Genomic DNA, 22,719 nt, shown 5'->3' on the forward strand with positions numbered 1-22,719 from the left:
TGTTTCTTCGGGCTCTTGCCTAACTTGGGATAGATCGCTTATGTTCGGGTGGGTGGGTGGAATTAAATCCAAAACCTCACCCAATCTGAGACTCCGGGGCCAAGGAGTTTCCGAACTCGGAAGTTTGGATTCTTGGATGTTGTCCGATGAATCTAGCCCGTTGCCTGACTCTAAGTTCAGGTCTTGAGTGACGTCCTCCCCTCCGCGGGTATCTGGCTTGGAGGGATCAGGAATCCGGACATAGCTAGTCCTTAAGATAGATGAAGGGTCGCCGCATTGTCCCTCTACCACTGCAACGTGATGGGTGACCTGGGGAGAGTTAATCTCCCTCAGATCGGGTTTAGGCCCAATCTGGTCGTAGTCTGTAGCGACTCCCATGGCGGCGATGCGATCCAAGAGCTCGTTTAGGGAAGACAGCTCCATTGGATCTAACTGCTCGGCGAGTTCCGAGTTGACGTGAAGATTGCTTTTGATGACCCGAGAGGTCATCATCGGTGCAGCAGCCGAACAGGCGGTCATAAGAAAACCACCTAGCCGGAGAGTTTGGCCTACAGCCAGAGCTCCCTTAGCAACGGTGCTGTCTTTCAAGACAGGATGAGGCATCCTTCCTGATGGTGACGACACAGAGGAACTCTCAATGAAAGCACCAATGTCGGTGTCAAAACCGGTGGATCTTGGGTAGGGGGTCCCAAACTGTGCGTCTAGGCGGATGGTTACATGAGACAAGGGACACGATGTTTTTACCCAGGTTCGGGCCCTCCCGATGGAGGTAAAATCCTACTCCTGCTTGATTAATATTGATGATATGGGTAGTACAAGAGTAGATCTACCACGAGATCAGAGAGGCTAAACCCTAGAAGCTAGCCTATGGTATGGTTGTTGTTCGTCCTACGTACTAAAACCCTCCAGTTTATATAGACACCGGAGAGGGCTAGGGTTAGACAGAGTCGGTTACAATGGTAGGAGATCTACATATCCGTATCGCCAAGCTTGCCTTCCACGCCAAGGAAAGTCCCATCCGGACACGGGACGAAGTCTTCAATCTTGTATCTTCATAGTCCAGGAGTCCGGCCGAAGGTATAGTACGGCTATCCGGACACCCCCTAATCCAGGACTCCCTCAGTGAGCCTCTGCCATGGAAACCCGAGGACAAGATCGCTATCACTTCATCACTACCACCTCCTTCTTCATCACCAAAAGAAAATCGAGTATCGGGTATGGGCACTCCCCTTGGCTTGTGCCAAGCTTGGGGGAGGTGCCCGGTATCATATCACCTCCACTATCTTTTGCCTTTATTTACCTTAGTTCGATCCATAGTTATCTTTTGCTTTAGATGAATAAAAGTTTAGTTCGATCCTTTCTTTTCGAGAGTTTGCTTAGTGATCTTTCTTTGTAATCGTGTGCGAGATATATAATAAAGTTTAGTTTGAGTTTTGTTTTCTTTACTTTCTTGTTCAATAAAAAGAAAGGAAATAAATGAAAAAGATCATATGCTAATCTTGTGGTAAGTAATGACATCAAATAATGAAAAGTATAAGTAGAAAATTTTATTGGAGATTGACAAACATAGAATTGGTCAATGATGCAATTCATGAAAGAATTAATAAGTAAAGAGAAGATTCACATGCAAGTACACTATCTTAGAAATCTTTTGTGATTGTGAGCCCCCATCAAAATATTATATGCCAAAATTGTTGCCATTGGACAAGGAAGACAACGTAATGATTTATGTTTGTTCATATTCACATAGAAGTTATATTGTCATAGATACTCCAACATGTGGTTCTTGCACCCCATCTTTGCTAGCCAACAATTCCGCACCAAGTAGAGATACTACTTGTGCATCCAAAAACCCTTAAACCCAGATCTTATTTTTAAGATTCCACCATACCTACCTAAGGATTGAGTAAGATCTTTCAAGTAAGTTAACATCGGTGCAATAAAGCAATAAAAATTGCTTCTAAAAGTGTTAGATCATTCAGTGTAAGGGAAAATTGAGCATTGTACGAACTTGTGATGGCAAAGAATAAAAGCGACAGACTGCATAATAAAGGTTGCTATCACAGGGGGCAATATAAGTGACGTTCTTTTGCACTAAGGGATTGAGCATACAAACAAAAAGCGCATGACAACCTCTGCTTCCCTCTGCGAAGGGCCTATCTTTTACTTTTATGTATTTACTTTCATGCAAGAGTCAAAGTTTTTCTTTCTATTCCTTTTTATTTTCTCTTTTGGCAAGCATCATGTGGTGAGGAAAGATCTAGGCACATATATCCAGTTGGATATGGATAGCATGAGTTATTATTTTTGACATCACCCTTGAGGTGAGTATGCCGGGAGGCGAAACTATAAGCCCCTATCTTTCTATGTGTCCGGTTGAAAAGTTTTGCTCATGCGTATGCGGTGAGTGTTAGCAATCATAGAAGACTATATGATGGTTGAGTATGTGGACTTGCCTAAAGGCTCCGATACGTGACCCTTCTTGAAAATATGATGAATTGTAGTTGCAAAGTTGACTGAGAACATAGTTTGTTGGTTTCCAATAGAGTTTATGCTTTATACTTCGATGTTGTGATGAATTGTTACTTACTCATGAGATGTCTATGATAAAAGTTTCATATTAAAGTTTGTTGTTGTTATAATAATTTACATGATGCTTCTATGTCTGTATTTTGTTTTTATCGACACCTCTCTCTAAGCCTGTGGACATGTTTTTTGATTTCGGTTTTCGCTTGAGGACAAGTGAGGTCTAAGCTTGGGTGAGTTGATACGATCATTTTGCATCATGTTTACCTACTGTTATTTATAATGTTTTTATGCATAATAATGCTTTTTTGAGTAATTGTAATGCCTTTTCTCTCATAATATGCAAGGTTCACACAAAGAGGGAGAATTCCGACAGCTGGAAATCTGGACCTAAAAAAGCTACGTCAGGCTACCTATTCTGCACAACTCCAAATGAGCTGAAACTTCACGAGGAATTTTTTTGGAAAAAATAAGAAATACTGGAGCAAATAACTATCAGAGGGGGGGGCACCTAGTGAGCCCATCTCCGGTGCCCCTCTTCTGGTATATAAGTCATTTTGATCTATAAAAAAAATAAGGAGAGGACTTTCGGGATGGAGCGCCGCCGTCTCGAGGCGGAACTTGGGCAGAAGCACTTTTGCCCTCCGGCGGAGCGATTTCACCGGGGGAACTTCCCTCCCGGAGGGAAAAATCATCGTCATCATCATCACCAACAACTCTCCCATCTTGGGGAGGGCAATTTCCATCGACATCTTCACCAGCACCATCTCCTGTGTTCAATATTTGTATCGGAACTATATATTGGTACTTGTAGGTGACTAGTAGTGTTGATTACATCTTGTAGTTGATTACTATATGGTTTATTTGGTGGACGATTATATGTTCAGATCCAATATGCTATTTAATAACCCTCTGATCATGAACATGTTTATCACTTGTGAGTAGTTACTTTTGTTCTTGAGGTCTCGAGAGAAATCTTGTTGCAAGTAATCATGTGAATTTTATATGTGTTCGATATTTTGATGGTATGTATGTTGTGATTCCCTTAGTGGTGTCATGTGAACGTCGACTACATGATACTTCACCATACTTGGGCCTAAGGAAATGCATTGTGGAGTAGTTATTAGATGATGGGTTGATAGAGTGATAGAAGCTTAAACCCTAGTTTATGCGCTACTTCATAAGGGACTGATTTGGATCCAAAAGTTTAATGCTATGGTTAGAATTTATTCTTAATACTTTTCTCGTAGTTGCGGATGCTTGCGAGGGGGTTAATCATAAGTAGGAGGTTTGTTCAAGTAAGAAAAACACCTAAGCACCGATCCACCCACATATCAAATTATCAAAGTAGCGAACACAAATCAAACCAACATGATGAAAGTGACTAGATGAAATTCCCGTGTACCGTCAAGAATGCTTTTCTTATTATAAGAGACCGTTTTGGCATGTTCTTTGCCTCAAAAGGATTGGGCTACCTTGCTGCACTTTTGTTACTATTACCGTTACTTTCTCATTACAAATTATCTTGCTATCAAACTACTCGCTATTTATAATTTCAGTGCTTGCAGAGAATACCTTGCTGAAAACCACTTGTCATTTCCTTCTGCTCCTCGTTGGGTTCGACACTCTTACTTATCGAAAGGACTACGATTGATCCCCTATACTTGTGGGTCATCACTACCTCCCGTTCTTCATCAGGAGGGCTAATTTGGAATCCGTTTGTGGCTCCGGAGAGGGGGATTTGACGCCGTCGTCATCATCAACCATCTTTTATCAACAATTTCATGATGCTCACCGTCGGGAGTGAGTAATTCCTTCGCAGGCTTGCTGGGCGATGCTGGGTTTGGATGAGATTTGTCATGTAATCGAGTCAACTTATTAGGGCTTGATACCTAGTATCCACTATGTTCTGAGATTGATGTTGTTATGACTTTGCTATGCTTAATGCTTGTCACTAGGGCCCGAGTTCCATGATTTTAGATCTGAACCCTTTATGATTTCATGAATATATTTGAGTTATTGATCCTATCTTGCAAGTTATATGCACCAATTATGTGTTATGATCAGCATACCCCAAGGTGACAATAATTGGGCTTCTTTCTAGTGATTACCGTAGTTTGAGGAGTTCATGTATTCACTATGTGCTAATTCTTTGTTCCGGTTCTCTATTAAAAGGAGGCATTAATATCCCTTAGTTTCCTGATGAATCCCGCTGCCATGGGAGGGTAGGACAAAAGATGTCATGCAAGTTTTTATTATAAGCACGTATTACTATATATGGAATGCATGCCTACATTACATTGATGAATTGGAGCTATTGCGTATCGCTCTAGGCTGTGACTATTATATGATGAATGTCATTCAACACAATCCATCACTGATCCAATGCCTATGCTTATCGCATATTGATCTTTGCTAAGTTACTTTTGTTGTTGCTGCTGTTACAATCACTACAAAACTGCTACTATTACCATTACTATTGCTATTGTTACTACTGCTATCAAACTATCATACTACTGTGCTACTAAACACTTTGCTACAGATATTTAGTTCTCCAGGTGTGGTCGAATTGACAACTCAACTGCTAATACTTACAAATATTTTTGGCTCCCCTTGTGTCGAATCAATAAATTTGGGTGAAATACTACCATCGAAGACTGTCGTGATCCCCCGTACTTGTGAGTTATCACATGACAACGTTTGCTTCCCTCTACGAAGGGCCTATCTTTTATGCTTTTTGTTTTACTTTTATGTAAGAGTCAAAATATTTTCCCTTGTTTCAATCTTAAATATTCTCTGGTTGGCAAGCATGATGTGGCGGGGAAAGATCCAGGCAAATATATGCAGTTAAATATATGTGAACGAGAACTATTATTGTTGACTTTTATCCCTGTGATAAGCAAGTTGGGTGGTGACAAATAAACCCCTATCTTCCTTTGTGTCTACTGGAAATGGTTTGTTCTAAAAATATGCTTTGAGTGTCAGCAATCATGGAAGACTATATGATGGTTGAATACCTGAAATTTGCTTATCAAAAGCTCTTATATTATTTACCTTTATGAAAAATATGATGAATTGTAATTGCTTGGATGACTGTGAGCATAGTTTGTTAGTCTCCAAAAGAGTTTACTGTTTATACTTTGTCTTGTGGATATATTATTAGTTTATCATGAGAAGTTTTATGCTGAATAATTGTTGTTATAATAATGAACATAAGCATGATGCTGCCATGTCCGTATTTTCTTTTATTGACACCTCTCTCTCTCTCAACTTGTAGTCATGTTTATTGAGTTCGGCTTTCGCTTGAGGGCAAGCGAGGCCTAAGCTTGGGGGATGATACGTCTCCAACGTATCTACTTTTCCAAACACTCTTGCCCTTGTTTTGGACTCTAACTTGCATGATTTGAATGGAACTAACCCGGACTGACGTTGTTTTCAGCAGAATTGCCATGGTGTTATTTTTGTGCAAAAACAAAAGTTCTCCGAATGACCTGAAACTTCACGGAGATTATTTTTGGAAATAATAAAAAAATATTGGCAAAAGAATCAGGCCAGGGGGCCCACACCCTGTCCACGAGGGTGGGAGGCGCGCCTACCCCCTGGGCGTGCCCCCTGCCTCGTGGGCCCCCTGGAGCTTCACCGACCTCAACTCCAACTCTATATATTCATGTTCGAGGAGAAAAAACAGAGAGAAGGATTCATCACGTTTTAGGATACGGAGCCACCGCCAAGCCCTAAACTCTCTCGGGAGGGCTGATCTGGAGTCCGTTCGAGGCTCCGGAGAGGGGAATCTGTCGCCATCGTCATCATCAACCTCCTCCATCACCAATTTCATGATGCTCACCACTGTGCGTGAGTAATTCCATCGTAGGCTTGCTGGACGGTGATGGGTTGGATGAGATTTATCAAGTAATCGAGTTAGTTTTGTTAGGGTTTGATCCCTAGTATCCACTATGTTCTGAGATTGATGTTGCTATGACTTTGCTATGCTTAATGCTTGTCACTAGGGCCTGAGTGCCATGATTTCAGATCTAAACCTATTATGTTTTCATGAATATATGTGAGTTCTTGATCCTATCTTGCAAGTTATAGTCACCTACTATGTGTTATGATCCGGCAACCCCGAAGTGACAATAATCGGGACCACTCCCGGTGATGACCATAGTTTGAGGAGTTCATGTATTCACTATGTGTTAATGCTTTGGTCCGGTACTTTATTAAAAGGAGGCCTTAATATCCCTTAGTTTTTGCTAGGACCCCGCTGCCACGGGAGGGTAGGACAAAAGATGTCGTGCAAGTTCTTTTCCATAAGCACGTATAACTATATTCGGAATACATGCCTACATTAAATTGATGAATTGGAGCTAGTTTTGTGTCACCCTATGTTATAACTGTTGCATGAATAATCACATCTGGCATAATTCTCCATCACCGATCCAATGCCTATGAGCTTTTCACATATTGTTCTCCGCTTAGTTACTTTTCCGTTGCCACTGTCACAATTACTACAAAACTACTACTGTTACTTTTGCTACCGTTACCGTTACTTCCATACTACTTTGCTACTAAATACTTTGCTATAGATATTAAGTTATCCAGGTGTGGTTGAATTGACAACTCAACTGCTAATACTTGAGAATATTCTTTGGCTCCCCTTGTGTCGAATCAATAAATTTGGGTTGAATACTCTACCCTCGAAAACTGTTGCGATCCCCTATACTTGTGGGTTATCAGGGGAGTTGATACATCCATTTTGCATTATGATTTCTTACTGTTATTTATAATGTTCTAGATCTAGATTTCACCTTATGATGCAATTCTAATGTCTTTTCCTTCTTAAAATGCAAGATACACTTAGAGGGAGATTGCCGACAGCTGGAATTCTGAGCATGAAAAAGCTATAACAGAGATAGCTATTCTCCGAAGCTCCAAATGATCTGAAATTTTTTGGATAATTATTTTTGAAATATATGAAAAATATGGAACAAAGAAGTATGAGAGAAGACCCTCGGTGAGCCAACAAATGCAGGTGGCGCACCCTACCCCAGATATGTCTCCGTCGTATCTATAATTTTGATTGTTCCATGCCAATATTCTACAACTTTCACATACTTTTGGTAAGACTTTATATGATTTTCTTGGACTAAGATATTGATACAGTGCCAGTTCCTGTTTGTTGCATGTTTTTTGTTTCACAGAAAATCCATATCAAAAGAAGTCCAAACGCGATAAAATTTTACGAAGATTTTTTTGGAATATATGTGATTTTTGGGAAAAAGAATCAATGTAAGGGGTGGCCCACAGGCCCCACGAGCTCAAAGGGCGTGCCTCCTACCCTAGGGTGCGCCCCTGTACTTGTGGCCACCTCAATGGTCGGTTGCGGGTGTCCTTCTGCCGCAAGGAATCTAGTATCTGGATAAAAATCCCCTCAAAATTTCAGCTCAATCGGAGTTACGGATCCCGGGAATATAAGGAGCGGTTTTCGGCCAAACAACAGGAATGCGAAACATAGAGAGAGATCTAATCTCGAAGGGGCTCCTGCCCTCCGAGAGTCATGACGGCCATGGACCAGAGGGGAAACCCTCCTCCCATTCAGTGGGGAGACCAAGGAAGAAGAAGAAGGAGGGGGCTCTCTCCCCTCTCTTTTGGTGGTGCCGGAGCGCCGCCGGGGGAACCATCGTGACGGTGATCTACACCAACAACTTTGCCCCATCATCACCAACTCTCTCCCCCTTTATGCAGCGGTATAACACCTCCCTATGTTGAATCCTTGGCCCAAAATTCTGATATATTTCGTAAACAATTCACAAAAAATGTTAGCTCGTTTCGGCTCCGTTCGCAGGACTGGTCCTGAGAGAGGGGGGGGCTCCCAAGGTCCAGGGCCCCCCTCCCAAGTACGCAGCTGGTAATAGAGTAACGACTAACTAGAGGCATGGAGTCAGCAACAAGAGCCACACAGAGAGAGGCAAACACACATGTAACGCTCCCTAACGGAGACTACTCGTCTTGTTTGGTTCTTCCGATCTTCCTCCGGTATTGAATAGCCCAAAAATTTCTATGTATAAGTCCTGCTAGCTACACTAAAGAAAAGGGGCATGGCCCAACTAGTAGCAGCTACACGAGTACAACACAGGCGTCGACCAAGCGACCAAGACATCACGCACCTAGTACACACCGTGCCCGCCGTTTCAGCTCAAACCTAGATCGCAGCGGGTGAAGGAAGCTAGCTGAAGGAGGAGGGCATGATTAGAATGGAGCTTGACGGGGCAGAAGTGCTAAGTATCACTTGTGGATGTAAGAGTTGCCAGCCGGGTCGATGTCTTCCACCTTCATGTTTCATTAACTATTATGTTTTTTTTGCATTTTGATAATGATATTCTTGTGATGTATTGTTGATCTCAGAGAGTTCAAGAATGAGGAATGATGTTCTAGATGCTGATCCAGGGACGTAGCCAGGATTTAGACATAGGGGGGCAAAAGACAACAAGTAAAAAATGAGCAAACGATATGGCTATCCTAAGCGTTAGCTTTGCATCTCCAACTGTTTACTGTCACTAGATCAAGTGTGGTCATTTGTTGGACTGGAATCGGTACTGTTTTTTCACTAGCTTCTCGTTGATTATGATAGAAACTTTCAAACATACAGCCAAATTCAGGTTGTAAAACCAGTTCCGCGGTAGAATGGATAAATTATTTTCCTATTCACGACTATACATACACAATTTACAATTCATTCAGTTAAAGGTATATAATCAGGTTAAATGATGATAAAACAAATCTACGCAGGTAAGCGGATTCCATCTAAGCGTACAAACAAACATTGTATAATATATATCAGCAAAGTAGACTAACCGCACAATATCCTGGCGTTGTTCCATCGTCGCGGAGCGCAGCGTCACATCCCCGGGGTCGATCGATTTTGGTTCCAACGTTGCCGATCCAGTACCAGTTTTCTCCTCCCGAAACTGCCATAGGCTTGCAGCTCATCACTACGTCCGGTCTGCCGGAAGGCGGCACCGTCTCCGTGGATCGATCAGCGCCTGCGTGTCCCGCATCCCCTTCCCTTTGACCCTTCTTCTCGATGGAGGCGCGATGGAGAGATCCGATCAGCAGCCATCACAGAAGCGGCTTGGAAACGAAGAGGTTAGCCTCTAGCAATATGTGCGTGCGTGGTCCAAATCCAGGTCGTGGCCTCGTGGGTGCGTAGTACGGCCTTGCAAAAAGCCTCTCTCGTCCTCCACGATGGGCTGTTATTTTCCTTATCCTCATTTTGTGCTTCTAGCAAAGAGATTGGGTTTCCCTAAAAAAAGCAAAGAGATTGGGCTGTACATATGGGCTGAGACGCTGATGCTTCACGTTAATTGGGAAGTCTAAAGCGATAGGGGGGGGAAGCACGTTACGTACACCCACCGAATCAAAAAAATAGCGAGTGAGATCTCTTGCGTCTCTCTCCTTCTCTCCTCTGCCCGTGCCGCTGGCCGCTCCGGCCGCGGCGGCCACCAAATCCCGGCCGTTATGGCTGCCAGCTGCGCCTCCTGCTTCCCCGCGTAGGCCCGTCGGAGCCCCTCCCCGCCCGCTGGGGCCGCGCTTCGATCCGGTGGACCATCCCAGTCTCCTCCCCTCGGTCTGCGGGCTCGACGGCAGCTGCGTCAGATCCGGCCTCGACGCCGCGAATCCTGCGGCGCGGCAAGCCATCCGGGGCCGGGGCGCGGCTCGGACCGCCGGATCTGGGGGCCTCTCCCTTCGGGGGCCAGACGCGCCTTAAATCCTTGTGGTTTGCCCCTCCTCACCGGCCTCTCTTTCCTCTTTGGGCCAGGCCAGCTCGGTCGGGGGGGGGGGATGGACGGAGGTCAAGTCCCGAAAGAAGGGGAGGGCCGGCTCCCGCTCGGCGAATCGAGGCGGGTGCGCTCCGACCCAGCACTCGGACCGCCGTAGATCATTCAATGCGGATGCAGGGAGGGAGGCCTTTTTTAGCAAGTTCAAAGGTAAATGCTTCCGTTGCCTCAGTAAGAGCCACCGCTGTGTAGATTGCCGGGATCCCCTCTGCTGGATCATCTGCAAGCGGGCGGGTCATTTCGGCAAGGAGTGCCCTCAAAACCCAAGAAACGGTTGCCCGGGAGGGGCTGCCCGTGCTCGCTTGGTCTTCCTGGCTGCGCCAAGAGCTCCGGTCCGCGACCGCGTCATCTTCCCGCCAGCGCCACCCCCACCCGCCCCCTGCCCCCATGGCAGGCCTCGCTCTCTGCGACCCGGCCAGGAGGCCGCGTGAGAGCAGCAAGATCATCGTGGCCTCCCTGGCGTTGGAGATCGAGGAGCACGTGCTGCGCCAGCACGCGGTCACCCTCACCGCTGCGGACCGCTCGCACTCCACCACCCCCGCCTCGGTGGGCAGGGTCATCCTCGAGCAGCTCTCCACCCCTCTGCACCTGCTTCGCGTCAGTGCCCACCAGCCAGAAGCTTTCCTAGTCCACTTCGACCTCCCTGCGCACCGGGACAACGCCGTGCGCCGGGGCATCATCAAGGTGGAGGGATGCAAGTACTTCATCAGGGCTTGGAATGAGGACGACCACGCCGCGCTACTCAAGTTCCACCACCACGTTCGCGTCATCGTTGAAGACCTGCCCATGCAGTTCTGGTCGCTGCTGGGTGCAGAGGAGGCCCTCGGCGACGTCGGCCGCATCGACCGGCTCGACTCGCGCACCCCGGAGAGAGGGCACACCAAGACATTCGCGTTCTGGCTCTGGGTGTGGGATGTTGCTCACATCCCCACCAAGCGCGCGCTCTGGGTGCTCAAGCGGGGCGCGGGCCGGGCGGACGAGATCGTCGGCCTCGCCCCCGCTGATCGCCGCATCCCCCCGCCGCCAGGCGTTCGGCGCTACGATCTCCTGATCCACGTCGAACTGTTGGAGGACTGGACCCCCCTCTCGCCGCGCTCTTCGCACTTCGGCCAGAGCGGGCTGCCATCCTCGGATGAAGATGACGACCGCCCCTTCCCACGCTACGAGCCTGGCACATGGGTGGCGCACGTCGAGGATGGGCAGGGCAAGGCCTGCAGCCGGGCGCCGCGCGTCGGGGCTGTGGCCTGCGGCCCTGTGCTCGGAGGTGGTGCCCGTGACCGCGAGGAGGACGGCGGAAGTGGAGGCGCTGGGGCAAGCCGCTCCTGGAGGGATCGCCTTCTTGGCGGCGGCTGCCACGCCAGGAGCTGCAACGAGGACGTCGTCAGGGAGGCGCATCGGCGCCGCAGCAGATCCCCTGCCGGGCGTCGCCATGGGACAGACCGGCGTGGCCGTCAGGCGGGCGGCAAGGCCGCGGGTGCTCAAGTCCTGCGCGCAACACCACCGCTCCCCCTGCGCTCTGCGCCTCCTCCTCCCCCCGCGGCAGAGGCGGACCCGGTGGCCTAGTTCTTCTCCTTCTCCGATAATGGGCGCACCCTACCTCCACCCCCGCGCACGGACTGCATGCAATTGGAGCTTGAGAGCGCCATGCAGGAAGCCTTGGTCACCCCGCTAGCCTTTGAAGACGGTAGCCGCTCCCCTCCCCCTCCCCCTCAAGCTGCAAACCCCCCCGAGCTGGAGAGCCCGGAGATGCTTCCGTGCCTGCTGCCTTGCATCGCCTCCCCTACTACGGTGACGGTGGGTTTCCAGATGGAGGCGGTCACCCACCAGGTGGGCACCATGTGCATCGACAATGGGAAGGCGCAGGTTGAGGAGCTGTTCACCCCGGTGCCGCCCCGATCCTCTCTAGCCAGCCTCCTCGTCCTCGCCTCTCCGCCCCGCCCAAGTCCAGGGCCACCTCCGCCCCATCTCGCCGCAGCGCTCGGCAGGCGGCCGTGGGTACCTCCACCCCCGTGGCGCAAAGGGCGGTGTTGCGCCTTGTTCAGGAGCTGGGAGAGCTCGGCCCGAAGGACAAGATGACTGAAAGAGCTACAGCGCGGATCATGAAGCGCTTCCAGGAACCACTCTCCGACGGTGACATTGCTGCGATTGCCAAGCTCACGGGGCTCGACCAGGGTGCTCTGAAGATTGCTGCAGGCATGGCAGGAATCGCTGACGCGAAGGAGATCATGCAAGGCTGATTATGTTGGTAGTTTTAGTGTTAGCTAGTCTCCGCCAGTGGCTGGTCTTAAACCAGTTCGAGTTAGGATTAGTTTCTATGTTTAGTTCTCTGGCATTGTGGACGGCTCAACGACGACGGGGTTTTGGGGCTACTGGTGGCCGTCGTCGCCCCTGGTTTCGTTGTATGGTGTCTCTGTTTGTTTCAAGTAGATGGTTCATTTGGCGGTGCAATTTCAGTTTCTTCGATGGATGACGGCAATTTAACCTTCATGACCTGGAACATTAGAGGTTTGAACTGCCTGACAAAATGCACGGTCGTCAGCGACGTAGCCTCCTCCCATAGAGTAGCAGTGCTCTGTTTACAGGAAACTAAGATCGACACTTGGACGACTGCGGTAGCTAGCGAGATAGGAGGTAGAAGATTGCAGGGGTGTGTGCTGCTGCCGGCAACGGGGACTAGAGGGGGCGCAGCGATTTTTTGGGACAAGGATGTAGTCAACGTAGCTTCGCACTACCTGGGTAGTTTCTCCATTATGGCTAGGGTGCACGAAAGGAGTTCAGGGAAGGTTTTTTGGATGACCACGGTCTACGGCCCAACTGATGATGCGCAAAAAGAAAGCTTCCTATCGGAGATAGCTGCTGCCGCCCCTCCTGCTGACGAGTCGTGGATGATCAATGGTGACTTCAACATGATATATCAAGCGCGAGACAAGAGCAACTCCAACATAAACAGAAGGATGATCGGGAAGTTTCGTCTAGCCATTGATTTAGCAGGGCTCAAGGAAGTCAAGTGCAAAAACCGACGTTTCACTTGGAGTAATGAGAGAGAAAGCCCTACCAAGCCCAGTCCGCAGAGGAAATGGGGGAGGAACACCACCCTTGCATGGGGTCCGGTGGTGGGGATGAGCTGCCCCTCTTTGGGGAGCCGATGCGCGATGTCATTGGACAGGTATCCGGCTTTCCTCAGCTTCTTGATGTGTCCCTCCGTAACGGAGGAAACCATCCATCTGCCTCCCGCTCCGGGCATGGCTGGAGAAAGGTTGAGGTGGGGAATGCGGACTTGGGCGCTGGAGCTCGAGTGCGCAAAGGTGGATAGGCAAAGGAGGAAGAAGGCGTGGGTGAAAGGATGGATCCTTATCCCCTTATATGGGCGGACGCAACTATGCGTCCCCACCAGCCTAATAAAACTTGCTTATCTCCCAAGCGCTGTAATCAATGGCGCAGTTGGGTTACCCACGCCCGTATTAATGGGAATCCCGGAATAAGGGGACACGATCTCTGCCTCGACAAGACGTGCCAAGGAAACCGCCTCGCTAAACACGCTGAGGTGGGACAGTAAAACGATTCGAATAAAGGCTTGGTCATGGTGTGATGTCACACTTCGGAATACGTCAGCAGATTAGATTTGTGCAAACATCATTCTCTCTACGGTGGTATGTGGAACTTATTTTGCAGAGCTGGACACTATCCTTGTGTTCAAATTCTTCTATGAAGTATTCGAAGGAGGAACCCGCCTTGCAATGCCGAAGACGATCTGCGCGTCGGACTCGTCGTGATTGAATCCTGGTTCAGGGGCTACTGAGGGAGTCCTGGATTAGGGGGTGTCCGGATAGCCGGACTATACCTTCGGCTGGACTCCTGGACTATGAAGATACAAGATTGAAGACTTCGTCCCGTGTCCGGATGGGACTTTCCTTGGCATGGAAGGAAAGCTTGGCGATACGGATATGCAGATCTCCTACCATTGTAACCGACTCTATGTAACCCTAGCCCTCTCCGGTGTCTATATAAACCGGAGGGTTTTAGTCCGTAGGACAGAACAACAACAACAATCATACCATAGGCTAGCTTCTAGGTTTTAGCCTCCTTGATCTCGTGGTAGATCTACTCTTGTACTACCCATATCATCAATATTAATCAAGCAGGAGTAGGGTTTTACCTCCATCGAGAGGGCCCGAACCTGGGTAAAACATCGTGTCCCTTGTCTCCTATTACCATCCGCCTAGAGGCACAGTTCGGGACCCCCTACCCGAGATCCGCCGGTTTTGACACCGACAACCACCTCCTTCAAGCTGCTGTGGAGGAAGAGATGATCACTCGGCTGCTAGGCCGGGGGATTAGCATGCGAGTTAGCTTATACGCTGATGACGCCATCATTTTCACTAACCCGGTGAAGGAGGAAGTGGATGCACTGCTGCACTTGCTCAGAAGATTCGGGGAAGCCACGGGACTGAGGTTGAACCAGGCTAAATCTGCAGTCATCCCAATCAACTGTGCTGATGTTCAGTTAGATGTGGTTCTGCAAAACTTTGGGGGGCTGCACTCCACGTTCCCAACCACATACTTGGGACTGCCAATCTCTCCAAGGAAGCTAAGGCTGGTGCACTTCCAATTTATCATTGACCGGATACGCTCAAGGTTGGCTGGGTGGAAGGGCAAGCTGATGAACATGGCAGGAAGAAGGGTACTGGTGCGTGCCGTTCTGACGGCGCTGCCGGTGTTTGCAATGACTGTCCTCAAAGTGCCGAAAAAGATCCTAAAAGACGTGGACAAAGCAAGGAGGAAGTTTTTATGGGCTCATGATGAGAATGTCACCGGCGCCAAATGCAAGGTGGCCTGGGGCAAAGTCTGTCTTCCGGTGGACAAGGGGGGGCTTGGTTTGCTGGACCTACATCGCTTCATCACAGCTCTCCGGCTGCGCTGGTTGTGGCTCTCCTGGAAACAGCCACGCCGGCCTTGGATGAACTTCCCGGCCCCATGTGTCAAGGAGGACCTGGAGCTGTTTGCATCGGCCACCAACGTGCACTTGGGCAACAGAATAACAACGCTTTTCTGGACTTGCAAATGGATCGGGCCGGTGGCGCTGCAACACGAGTTCCCTGCCTTGTTTCAGCATTCCAGAAGGAAAAACAGGATGGTTCATGACGCGCTGGCAAATGACACATGGGTGCGTGACCTCCGGCATGGCAACACAGCAGAGATTGCCCACCAGTTTTTGCAAATGTGGAGGAAAATTCAGGGCGCAGGCATCTTTCTTTCCTCCGACGAGGACATGATCAGCTGGGCGGCAACCACAGGAGGAGGAAACTACTCGGCAAAGGCCGCTTACGATCTATAAATCAGTGACATCCCTCCCTCAGGTGAAACAACTGTGATTTGGAGAGCCTGGGTGCTAGGTACGATGAAGATCTTCGCTTGGCTGCTCCACCAAGACAAGCTTTGGTGCAACGATCGCTTACAACGGCGAGGGTGGCCCAATGGGTATTTCTGCGCTTGCTGCAACAGAAATCTGGAAAGCTCAATCCACCTTTTCTGGGACTACCCTTTCGCCCAAACGGTCTGGCAGGCAGCGTCGTGTAGATACGGTTGCGCAGTGCTCAATGAAGCGCGGGAAGCAGGCCACAACTCTCTCAGGCATTGGGAAAGGCTGATTGCTTCAACGCCTCAAAGTTGCAGAAAGGGGCTAAGGACGATGATGCTGCTGATCACGTGGGAGCTCTGGAAAGAGAGGAATGCGTCTGTGTTCAGAGGAAAAATGCCTCGGACGGAGGACGTTTTGCGAGCCATCAAGAACATGATGGAGCTCTGGCGGCTTGCAGGAGCGCGATGCATTGAGGCCCCGTTCGGGGAGGATGTAGTGAGATAAAACACCCTGTTCATGTAACTGGCCTAGTTCTGGCCACTCCTAGCTTTCCCAAAACCATGATCACTTGATCACTCATGTATTTCTCGCTGCTTTCTTCTAAATCAATGAAGCCAGTGACCCTGGATCTTTCAAAAAAAAGCGAGTAACTGAAGGCCATCTAGGGACGACACGATCTTTGGGTTGGGGGGGGGGGTCTCGCCCCCCCTCATCCCCCTAGTAGTTTTCAGGTGAAATTTGCAATGATGGTAGAAATCGGGTAACTAACTCTTGATTTACTCATTTGCACAACTAGGTAAAATTAACTTTGCACTATCGCAATATTGTTGACTTGATATTTTAAGATATAAAAAATATTTTTCATATCATTTATATGGATATGTTCACGGTTCACCTATCTTATTTCTCGAATATTGTTGTTTATAATAACAATCTTACTATTGGTCGGTCCAAGGACTGCTCAATATTTTTGATTATTTACTAGGACATAGGCCCGTGCATTGCAACGGGAGATCAAAACCCTGGTTCATATCCTCTATTTCAACATGGCATCCCACCCGTGTTGTTGCATATCCTCACTCACATCCTCTTTCTGTTTGTAAATGTACAACAAGGAGTTGAGTCCGCATATGCCCCTGCATTGCAATGGAATAAAAAAATCACACGCCCCTGGCCCTTATAAGCATGGCTCGAGATGACCCTCCCACAAACCCTACACGTGTCGACATCCTCTATTTTAACAAGACATCCAATCTGTGCCGTTGTTTATCTACCTTCCCGGCCTCACAGAATATGGCCACAACAAATTTATGTCAATAGATTGGATGCAATATATTTTTATACTAAGCGGGACGAAACCAAGAATATCACCTTGCTTTAATAGTAGGTATAGATTACGGAGTCGAATGTCTCTCCACCTTTTGTTCCCAGTAATGCTTTTCTATAGTTGTACTACAGGACCTTGTATTTCCTAATATCTTGTGATTGACACATACCTTTCTCTACTTCCTAAATATACCATTATATATAGCTTAGGTTACTCACGAGATTGTAGTGACAGAAATCCCAAGAATATACTGGACATTTCATATGTATGCACTTATTATTATTATTACATAGTTGTTTATATTAAGGGCCCCGGATTTAATTTCGCCCCGGGCCCCCAAAAACTCAGGACCGACCCTGTCCGTTCGACCTATATTTCCAAAAACAACAGAAAACAAGAACTCGCCTATGGCACTGGATTAATATGTTAGTCCAAATAAATATTGTGCCAAAAACATAAATAAATAATATAAATGTAGCATGAATATTTCGTAAATTATTGATACATTTGAGATGTATCAGCGGTGCGTCGGCGGCTCGTTATGACGAGAGTAGTGATCGTTCAGGGGTCTTGGAATCTTGATGTAAATTTTATTATGTTTGGGATTCTTTATACTTTCGGTGAACTTTCATATAGATATAGTCATTTCACAAAAAATATAATCTATTTCTACTTCTACTGCTTTTGTGGATAGTAATTGGTTGTCCTTTTCTTCTCTTCACTGTTGCGGAGTCCAAGTCAAATCATTAAGGTAAGGGTTTGGCGGTTAGGGGGATACCTACTGCGTCATCCTCAAAGAATATTGTGTGGGGGGGGGGAACCTCCCCCATCTGATTGTTTTAAGGTTAATGTCAACGCCAGTCTTGTGGAGAGTTTGGGCTCTGCAAGCGTTGGAGTCATTGCTAGGAATTTTTCAGGTGACATCATCATCTCACCGTGGGATTTTATTGGACTATGTTCCAGTTTGTATGAAGCGGAGTTTAGGGCGTGCCTTGCCGTTCTTTATATTGGTATCACTCTTCACTCGTCTATTATTTTAGAGACTAAGTATGCATTTGTGGTTTTCTTCCTTGCAAATAAAAATCTTGACATGTCCCCTCTTATTTATCTTAAGAAGGAAGCGCTGAGCATTACTAAATTTATCCATAGCTTTAAGCTTTCGAAGATTAAGCGTCAAGTTGATAAGTGTTGGATATATGCCCTAGAGGCAATAAAAAGTGGTTATTATTGTATTTCCTTGTTCATGATAATCATTTATTATCCATGCTATAATTGTATTGATTGGAAACTCAAATACATGTGTGGATGCATAGACAACAACATGTCCCTCCCTAGTGAGCCTCTACCGGGCTAGCTCATTGATCAAAGATGGCTATGGTTTCTAGTCATAGACATGAGTTTTCATTTGATAAAGGGATCACATCATTAGGAGAATGATGTGATGGACGAGACCCAAACTATGAACGTAGCATATGATTGTATCAAGTTTATTGCTATCGTTTTCTGCATGTCAAGTATCTGTTCCTATGACCATGAGATCATGCAACTCACTAACACCGGAGGAGTACCTTGTGTGTATCAAACGTCGCAATGTAACTGGGTGACTATAAAGATGCTCTATAGGTATCTCCGAGGGTGTCTGTGAGTTGGCATGGATCAAGACTGAGATTTGTCACTCTGTATGACGGAGAGGTATCTCGAGGCCCTCTCGGTAATACAACATCACAAGAAGCTTGCAAGCATGTGACTAATGAGTTTGGTCGCGGGGTCTTCTATTATGGAACGAGTAAATATACTTGCCGGTAACGAGATTGAACTAGGTATGGAGATACCGACGATCGAATCTCGGGCAAGTAACATATTGCCGGACAAAGGGAATTGTATACGGGATTAACCAAATCCTTTCATCATGGTTCAACCGATAAAGATCTTTGTGGAATATGTAGGAATCAATATGGGCATCCAGGTCCCGCTATTGGTTATTGACCGGAGAGGAGTCTTGGCCATGTCTACATGATTCTCGAACCCGTAGGGTTGCACGCTTAACGTTCGGTAGCGCTAGGGTAGTATTGAGATATTAATAGTGGAAAGTCCAAAGGTTGTTTGGAGTCCCGGATGGGATCCGGGACATCACGAGGAGCTCCAGAATAGTCCAGAGGTAAAGTTCCATATATGGAAAGTTGTTATCAGGGTTCCGGAAAAAGTTTGAGTTTTTTTTAGTATTGTACCAGGAAGGTTCTAGAAGGTTCCAGAGTGGGGCCCACCTGCATGGGGGACCCACATGAACATGGGTAGTGGGTAAATTCCCCACACCCCTGGTCTAGGTGCACCAAGATCCTCCCTTAAAAGGAATAGTATCATATCCCAAGGGGATAAAATCAGGATCCCTAAAAAGGGGATAGCGATCGGTGGGGAAGGAAAGGTGGGATTTCCTTCCTCCCCTTTGGCCAACGACCCTAGGGCCTTGGAGGGCAAGCCACCAGCCCCCTCCACGGCTATATAAAGGTGGGGAGGCATTGGGGGCAGCCACCCTTGGACCCTTGCCCGTTACCTCTCCCAACTCCTCCCATGTTTCATCGATACACGCGCTTAGCGAAGCCCTGTCTGGATTCCGCTGCCACCACCACCACCATACTGTCGTGTTGGTACCGATCTCATCTTACCCCTGTCTCTCGCTTGCTGGATCAAGAACGAGAGGACGCCACCGAGCTGCACGTGTGCTAAACTCGGAGGTGCCGTCCGTTCGGCACTTGATCGGGAGTTCGTGGAAGGATCGTGATTGGATCGCGAAGACGTTCGACTACATCAACCGCGTTTCTTAACGCTTCCTCTTAGCGATGTACAAGGGTATGTAGATCCGATCTCTCCTCTCGTAGATGTGCATCTCCTAGATTGATCTTGGTGAGCGTAGGAATTTTTTTGTTTCCCATGCGACGTTCCCAACAATAAGGTGGCTCATGGAACTGCTAAATTTAACTTTGATAGTAGATGGGATGGTTGTCTTTTTAATACTAGTTTTTTGCCCTACGTGGAGCATCCTCTAAAACTCTAAGCTCCTAGACAGGGAGCCTCCTGGTTGATTGGGGGTGTAGTCTACAGGGTGGGCCCTCCCTGTAAGTGTCTTGGTTGTTGGTCTCGGCCTCGGCCAACTCGCGTGTACTCGTGGCTCCTGGGTATGCGTCCTTCCACATTTCCCTTCCAATTTAGGTGAGGTTGGTGCTCCACCACCGGCTCCCCATCCCCTCTCTCCCTCCCTTCCCTACTCGCGTCCTTTGGCCTCCCTCTCCCGGCTTTATCAACGAGCCATGACTCCTATATGCCCCACCTCGGCAGTCGCTTGCACTAATTTGTGGATGCGGTGGACTAAAAGACACCATGACCATCCGGCGGCGTCTCCTGAAACTGCAACTCCCCCGCAAAAAAGGAAACTGCAACTCGCGTGCCTGACGGCAGCTAATGTTGGGGAACGTTGCATGGAAAACAAAATTTTTTCTACGCACACACAAGATCTATCCATGGAGATGCATAGCTACATACCATTGTAGATCGCTAAGCGGAAGCGTTTATCAACGCGGTTGATGTAGTCGTACACCTTCATGATCCATTCTGATCAAGCATCGAACGTACGGCACCTCCGTGTTCAGCACACGTTCAGCTCGATGATGTCCTCGCCTTCTCGATCCAGCAAGAGGGGCGAAGTAGTAGATGAGTTCTGGCAGCACGACGGCGTGGTGATGGTGGTGGCGAAACTATTCTGTAGGGCTTCGCCAAGCACAACGGTTTTAGAGTAGAGGATGAACTAGAGGGAGAGGGGGCGCCGACACACGGCTTGGTGAATCGTGGTCTCCTCTAGGGGCTAGCCCTTTTCCTCTATTTATATGTTGAGCCCTGGGGTCGTTACTTGGAGAGAAGGCCTCCCCAAAGTCGGTTTGGAACGCGAAGAAGAGTCCTTCTTGGATTCCAGCACCAGATGCCACGGTCCTCGGCTTCTGGCCCAGACGCCATGGTCCTCGGCGTGTGGCCCAGAGAGTCCTCGGATTCTAGCACCAGACGCCACTATCCTCGGTGTCTGCCCCAGACGCCATGGTCCTCGGCATCTGGCCCAGGGTCCCTGACGTGTAGTCCCTGACCTCCACAAAACTTCCTTTTGCACCGACCTAAAGCCCCGTGGGCCTTACCCCTTGGCCCAACTAAAGTGTCCTCGCACCAGAACATTTCTGGAAACATCCGGAACCCTTCCGGAGACCAAACACTATCATCCTATATATCAATCTTTACCTCCGGACCATTCCGGAGCTCCTCGTCATGTCTGTGATCTCATCCGGGATTCCAAACAACATTCGGTCACCAACATACATAACTCATATAATACTATACCATCAATGAACATTAAGTGTGCGGACCCTACGGGTTCGAGAATGATGTAGACATGACCGAGACGCTTCTCTGGTCAATAACCAATAGCAGGACCTGGATGCCCATATTGGTTCCTACATATTCTACGAAGATCTTTATCGGTCGAACCTTTATGACAACATACGTAGTTCCCTTTGTCTGTCGGTATGTTACTTTCCTGAGATTCGATCATCGGTATCTCCATACCTACACTGGTGCAGAGACCTGCTATACAAACGGTTTTAACCCCTTTTCGCGACGGCATTTGGAACCGTCGCCAAGTGAGTGTGGGCGATAGGGGGGTCCTTCCCACACGACCCAGAAACCGTCGGGGATAGGCCCTCCTGGTACACAGGCTGGGGCAAAATGAGCTCGTGTACGATCTGGCGAGGCATCTAAACCCAATTGTTTCCATTCGTATGTACATCCCACACGGCGAATCCGAGAAAAACATTTCCGTTCGTATGTATATCACACACAATTTTTTGTGTGGAAACGTCTGTGCAAGGTGGCCTAACGCAAACAGTTCTCTGCCGGAAGCCATGTGTGATTGTTAGTTGATCGAACACGCCTACTTTCTAGAAACCGTGTGGGTTGTTTGAGTTCATCGCCCACGGTGCTGTCTGAGTAACCGTCTGCAATAGAAAACCCCAATAAGTAGGGTAATTAGCCTATTATTGATAATCCATGTACTAATCAAATTGATATTTCTTATGAAACACACCAGATATTTCATATCTGTATAATGGCAACTAGGATTTCATAATCGAATTACATTAGATAGCTTCGGCACTCAGTTACGCCATTACACAACAACACCAAGTTTCACACGCAACATCGAAAACCTTTGGAAAGTAGCATCATACATGGTAAACAGACAGATGAATCTCATCTGGGAAACTGCAGAAGCGGAAGGCAAATATTGAGCCTTTAGTGATGTTGAATGTCCTTGCAACTTTAGGCCAGTGGCTATGGATAATTGCTCACCCAACCTTCGTCCTCTCCAGGAAGACTTCAATATTGTACTGTGGGTGTTGAATGAATACCTTCCTCGCCTCTTGACCATGCAGGTGGTTTGAGAGGTAATCATTGGTGAAATGCTTTGAAAAGTACTGAAAACAAAGATATGCATAAATCACGGTTATAAATTTTGAAATGGCGCAAGGGGTAAAACACAAGGTAAAAGAGTTAGTATCATCCTGTAGTTGACTGCTGTCTTCTTCATTGTGCAAAGAAAGATCTTGCTGTTATTCGTCGCAAGTTTCTTCATCCTAACA

The 22,719-nt window shown here is 47.7% G+C and overlaps 1 pseudogene; it reads left to right on the top strand.

Moving 5' to 3' along the window:
* The first annotated feature begins 11,147 nt into the window (after positions 1-11,147).
* Positions 11,148-12,598, top strand: LOC125507181 (annotated as a pseudogene).
* Positions 12,599-22,719: the final 10,121 nt, after the last annotated feature.

The sequence above is a fragment of the Triticum urartu genome, chromosome 5 (genome assembly GCF_003073215.2).
Source record: "Triticum urartu cultivar G1812 chromosome 5, Tu2.1, whole genome shotgun sequence".
In the NCBI taxonomy this organism is placed as follows: domain Eukaryota; kingdom Viridiplantae; phylum Streptophyta; class Magnoliopsida; order Poales; family Poaceae; genus Triticum; species Triticum urartu.